Genomic DNA, 6174 nt, shown 5'->3' with positions numbered 1-6174 from the left:
CCCTTCCTCTACTTCTTCTAGTCTTCCTCCTCTCTTCCTCCTCTCTTCCTCCTCTCCTCCTCTTCTTCACTCTGGCCTTGTGCAGACAGACTCTCTTGTTAACTGCCTATCCTGATGGAAAACTGTGGAAAGAAACTACGACATACATTCCAATAGAGGCGACCAGTACGTTGCCGTGGAAACTGTGCTGAACGCCAAGCTAGTGCCATGGGGGGGGGGGGGGGGGGGGGGGGGGGTTGGGAGGGGGAGCAGTTGGGAGGGGGGGTAGAGGGGGACAGGGGTCCTGGGATCAGCAGAGTTGTAAAAAGTTAAACAAAACAAAAAATAATAATGTTTTTGAAAAATGCTGAATAGTATAAACATGAAACATGTACGTAACAAGGTTTGGACTGGTGTGTTACACACTCACACCTGCTGTGTGGCTGGTGTGTTACACACTCATACCTGTGTGTTTACACACTCATACCTGTTGTGTGGCTGGTGTGTGACACACTCACAGACACCTCAGCCCAGGGTGCTGGGTGAGGGGGAGGAGCCTGGGGGAGGGGGAGGGGCCTGGAGGATGTCGCGATGCGTCAGGGTCAGAGGTCAGGGGTCAGGGGAGGGTCGTGTTGACAGAAGAGACCAAATAGTGGGCGGCGGCCTGGAGCCCCGATGACCTGACGTCTTCTGAGGGGAGGGGCGGGGCTGGGGGGGAGGCCACGCCCCCTCCTCTCTCTATCTAATGCCATAGCTACAAAGCGCCTTTTTCTTTTCTTTTCTTGTTTTGTTTTGTTTTGTTTTGTTCTGGAATTTGGGGCCAAATGGATCCTGCGCTGGGGGGGGGGGGGGATTAGGAGGTGGAGAGGGCGGGGTTTGGAGGGGGGGGGGGGCGGGGCTCAGAGTCCTGTCAGAGGTTTGCCTTTTTGAGAAACAGGACATTTCTAACAGGAAGTGAATGAAGGCCCTCTCCTTATACGGGACGTTCCAACCGTAGAATGAGAATGAACCGAACGTTCTAGAACATTCTAGAACACGAGTACTAATGATTCCCTGTGGTCTCCCACCTTTACTGTACCTGTCCACCTGTCTGTGGGTCTCTCTGTGTGTCTGTACCACTGTGAATACGTCGGGGTGGGGGGGGGGGGTAGGGTAGGGGGGGACTAGAGCGCAGCGCCACTGCTGTTGTGGAAAAACAATGTTGCTTTTTATTCTCGCCCATAATTACCCAGAATCCTCCATGTCGCTGATCCATCTTGAGCAATAAGCGCTAACCGTACTCTGAACCGCCAGCTGAGACACACGCCTAGCGAACGAACGACACACGCCTAGCGAACGACACACGAACGTCAGACGCTCTCTCCTCCGCCCGCTAACTGGTCTGTTTAGTCACGTCCTTCCCCCCTTCCTACCCCCCATTCCCCCCTTCCTCCCTTCATCTCAGACGTCGGCCATATTGCAGATGACAGCTCCAACATATGTGGAACACCAGGAACCCCGGGGGGGTGTGGGGGGGTAGGAGGGAGGGGGGGGTGGTGGTTGTGTTTTATCTCCACTAACACAACAACTGCTGTGACTCCAGTATGAGGAGGCCTGGGGGGTGTTCCATCAACGTCGCTAAAGGAAAATCCAGACTTTATTCTGTCTGATTCTAAGATAAGTCTGGTGAGATTTCTAAACTAAAATAAGCCTGGGTTTTCCTTTAGCGACGTCGGTGGAATACCCCCCAGGATAATGCGATGTGAGGGGGCGGTGGTCATGTGACCATCTGGAGGGTGTCAGCCTCTCATTGGCTGACAGAGAGGACTCAGGTCCCGTCGCCATAGTAACAGCCCTGCTGAATACCGACGCACCCAGCAGGAGGCCTCCATACCTCCATCCATCCCTCCCTCCATATTTCCATCCCTCCATCCATACCTCCCTCCCTCCATCCATACCTCCATCCCTCCTCCCTCCATCCGTCCATCCCTCCCTCCATGCCTTCCTCCATCCCTCCATCCCTCTATCCCTCCATCCATACCTCCCTCCTTCCCTCCCTCCATCCCTCCCTCCATCCCTTCCTCCCTCCATCCCTCCCTCCATCCATCCCTATATCCCTCCCTCCATCCCTTCCTCTCTCCCTCCCTCTATCCTTCTATCCCTCCATCCTTCCCTCTATCCCTCCCTCTATCCTTCCCTCCATCCGTCCATCCCTCCCTCCATGCCTTCCTCCATCCCTCCCTCCCTCCCTCTCTCCATCCCTCCATCCTTCCCTCTATCCCTCCCTCTATCCCTCCCTCCCCTCCTCCCTCCCTCCTTCACCTCAGGGTCAGTGTGAGGTGGTTAGTACACCGCCTAGCGTGTTGATCAGCTGTCCAACGCCGTCGCTCTGGGTCGTTGACGTTTCTCTCTGTCCACACCAGTAGTTAGCGTAGTGCCAGTAGTTAGCGTAGCGCCCCTGGTGTCTGGGGGGCGGTACTGCAGGTCACTGATGCTCCTCCACTGGGCTAAACCAAGTCTGGCAATTAGGGGGGGGTGGGGCTGAGGTTTGGTCTATCCCGTCGACGTCCAGTACAGGAGGTTCTGGTTCCTCTCCAACCATGATGAAGTATTTATTGATTTGTTTTTTTATTTATTTATTTCATATTTATTTTGTTTTGTTTTTTCTTTACACAAGAATGTACTCTCTTGTTTTTTGCGTACAGCGTTTAGGGACTGAACATCACTGAACTTAGCCAAGTCTTTAACTAACTAACTAACTAATACAACTGCAAGAGTCAAGTGTTGACGCCAATTTGACTCACACAACACCTGACTCATATGGAGTAGACTCATATGGACCAGACTCATATGGACCAACCAGACTCATTTGGGAGCTATGGTAGATGCAGTGATGCACTCTGGGACTGAGGAGTCACTTCCTGTTTGGATGACCGATAGAGGAGCGTGAGGAAGGCAGACTAACCAAAAGAGACACGGAGGAGAGCGTTTAGGCGAGGTAGAATCACGTCGTTAAGGTCGCTAGGGTCGCCCCCCCCCCCGTGTTATATAACACCACATCATGAACCAGGGATCCAATCATGTTCTCTAAGTCAGGTACATATAACATATCTTTGCTAGGTGGTTCATGGAGTAGGATAAAGCCTGAAATCATGACGTTGCTGTCTGCTCGTCAGAGGCCAGACCAGACCAGACCAGAACCTGGGTCCATTTTTATACCATAACTGTTTTTCCGTTTTCCAACGAGTGCTTAAAAATAAAACTGACCCTACGTTCTACTGTGAGTTGTTCTACAGGAGCCTGAGGTTTTTAGTCGTCGTGGCTTCTGGTCCTGAACAAAAACTGAGTTCTCAGCGGTTTTTCTTTTTTATTAATCAAGTTACAGTTACAATTATCTACTTTGATACCAGGGAAAAGAAACCAGGAGACTTTGATGTGTTAGCGTACAGGTCTGAAACTCCCTCTGGGTGTTTTTGTGATGAGGGGACTTTGCTTCACCACAGCACAACCGTCTGAAACGCATCAGAAACAACCTCATTACACAGGAATAATTAGCCTAGCCTAGCCTCGGCTATCCGCCAGGAACGAAAGAGCCATGATTATACCTTCTCATACCCTGTCACAGATTTCATTAAATTCTCACGAGAAAGAGAGAGAGAGAGAGAGAGAGAGAGAGAGAGAGAGAGAGAGAGCAAAAGAGAGAGGGAGGGAGAGAGAGAACTCTTTTTTTGTCTCTGTGTGGAAAGATGCGCACTGTAGATACGACACACCGAAATCAATTTAAAATTTGGCCTTGGAACATTTTCAAATAAGAAGAATCTGGAGCTCATTAGCATCTTAATAGCTAGCGGGGAGGTAATTAAGGAGCGGGGGGTTTGAAGCTCCGCGTGTTGTTTTTCGGGGGCGAGAGGGGAACAGGAAATGGGGTCAGAGCTGCTGGATCTGGGACCGGGTCTGACGGGCTGCTGGCTGGGCCCAGAGACAGGAAGCTGCTGTCAGAACCACCGCAGGGACATCACCAGGACCAAACGCTAAGGTCCAGACACTTTCCACTTTCCAAAATTAACACGTTATCGTAAATCTAGGATATGGGGAAGTCATGAGTCGTGACTGAGCACCTCCCTACGTGACGTTAGAATTATAAGGTTCTATCTCCATTTTTGTCAGAATTGAGTTTTTTACATAATCTGATCCATTTGGTGTTTATTAATGCCTGTGTGGTGTTGTTTTTAAAATGTTTACATTTTTTAGTTAGTAATTAATAAAATACAAAGGTTCCATCTCACAAAACATAATGGAATGTAACTGAACTTTGACGCTCAATATCTCTGAACTACCCTAAACGGAGATAGAACCTTATAATTCTAAGCTCACGCCTGGTTAACACCATCATAATCATCATCATTTGGTTTGGAACCCGGGTCAGAAATCTTTCCCGCCTGTTTTAAGCCAAGAAGAAGAAGCACGCAGAACCAGGAAGTACAGTACAGTCCAGCCAGCACAGAGAATATAGGTGTCAGGTTTCTGGTTAGAATCTGTAATCTTAATTCTGTTAATCCAAATCTGTAATCTTAATTCTGTTAATCCAAATCTCGTAATCCAATCCAAAGGCCGTATTTTACATACCTACATCTAGGTGACATAACATGTAAAACAGTGAGGGAGGGAGGGAGGGGGGGGGGGCAGGGGAGGAGGTGGAGCCCAGAGCCACTGCAGACTCTATCTACTACTACGGTCTGGTTTTGTAACGTTGTATTTAAACAGCAACGCACCTGTGGGGAGGGGGTGGTGTCTCCGTAGGGGCAGTAGAAGCTACGTCCGTCTTAGAGCTATCACTACATTTCAGTCAGTGTTCTAGTAAAAAAAAAAGAAGAAGAAAAAAAAAAAAAGACATTTGTCTCAGATAAATTGATTCTAATTTATTTGTCGGGTTTCGTCTGTTTATCCCAAATGTTTTAATCGATTTTACGAACAGCTTCAAAGATATATGGAATTTATTAACTTGTGTCAGGGGGAGAGAGAGTCGCTTTGTGATGATGGATGGATGAGTGGTCTTGCCTAGTCCTTAATTCAATATAAATATATAAATATATTTTGTATAATTATTTGTTTAAAATGTTTTCTTTTTAAATTATTGTTTTTGGGTTTTATATTTTTTTTCGTTTGTTAGTTTGAAGGAGTTGTAGTGTGAGGGGTCCTTTACTACGCTGGCTGCCATGAAGTGTTTTGTATATATTTGCACTTTTTTTTACTCGGTCGGTTTTTGAAAGATTGGATTCTAACTTAATGTTGAAATGACAAGCATGGTGTTTTGTTTTGCTAATTAAACTGTGGATGCTGTACGTTGATGGATGTTTTATTTGTGTATAATACTATTCTCTGAACAACTCAATGTTTTAATTCAAATAAAGGCAAATGTTTTAGTAAAAAGAAAAAATCCACAAATATTACCCAGAGTAAGATTCACATTTACTGTCCTTGCTTCTCTTCCCTCCCCCCCTCCCTCCCAACACTGACACCATTCAGGGGATCCAGGGGAGGCTGGGGGAGGTAGAACACCAGGGGAGGCTGGGGGGAGGTAGAACACCAGGGGAGGCTGGGGGAGGTAGAACACCAGGGGAGGCTGGGGGAGGTAGAACGCTGGGGGAGGTAGAACACCAGGGGAGGCTGGGGGAGGTAGAACACCAGGGGAGGCTGGGAGAGGTAGAACACCAGGGGAGGCTGGGGGAGGTAGAACACCAGGGGAGGCTGGGGAGGTAGAACACCAGGGGAGGCTGGGGGAGGTAGAACACCAGGGGAGGCTGGGGGAGGTAGAACACCAGGGGAGGCTGGGGGAGGTAGAACACCAGGGGAGGCTGGGAGAGGTAGAAAACCAGGGGAGGCTGGCGGAGGTAGAACACCAGGGGAGGCTGGCGGAGGTAGAACACCAGGGGAGGCTGGGGGAGGTAGAACACCAGGGGAGGCTGGGGGAGGTAGAACACCAGGGGAGGCTCATTGTAATGCATGGAACGGAACACACATGTTTGATAACATTCCTCATTCCCTTCCATGCGTTAAATGAACCAGTCCTCCGATTTCTACCTCCCCCAGCCTCCCCAGGACTTAATCCACACCTAACATGGTTAACAACCCTGCTTCACATCTCTGATCCGAGCTGAACCGTACTGGGCCGGCCTGGTTACACTACCGGGGGGTATCTCATCAACGTCGCTGAAC

The sequence above is a fragment of the Nansenia antarctica genome (genome assembly GCF_963989245.1).
Source record: "Nansenia antarctica genome assembly, chromosome: 3".
Lineage (NCBI taxonomy): Eukaryota > Metazoa > Chordata > Actinopteri > Argentiniformes > Microstomatidae > Nansenia > Nansenia antarctica.
The sequence above is the reverse complement of the archived record's forward strand: the minus strand, read 5'-3'. Positions refer to the sequence as shown.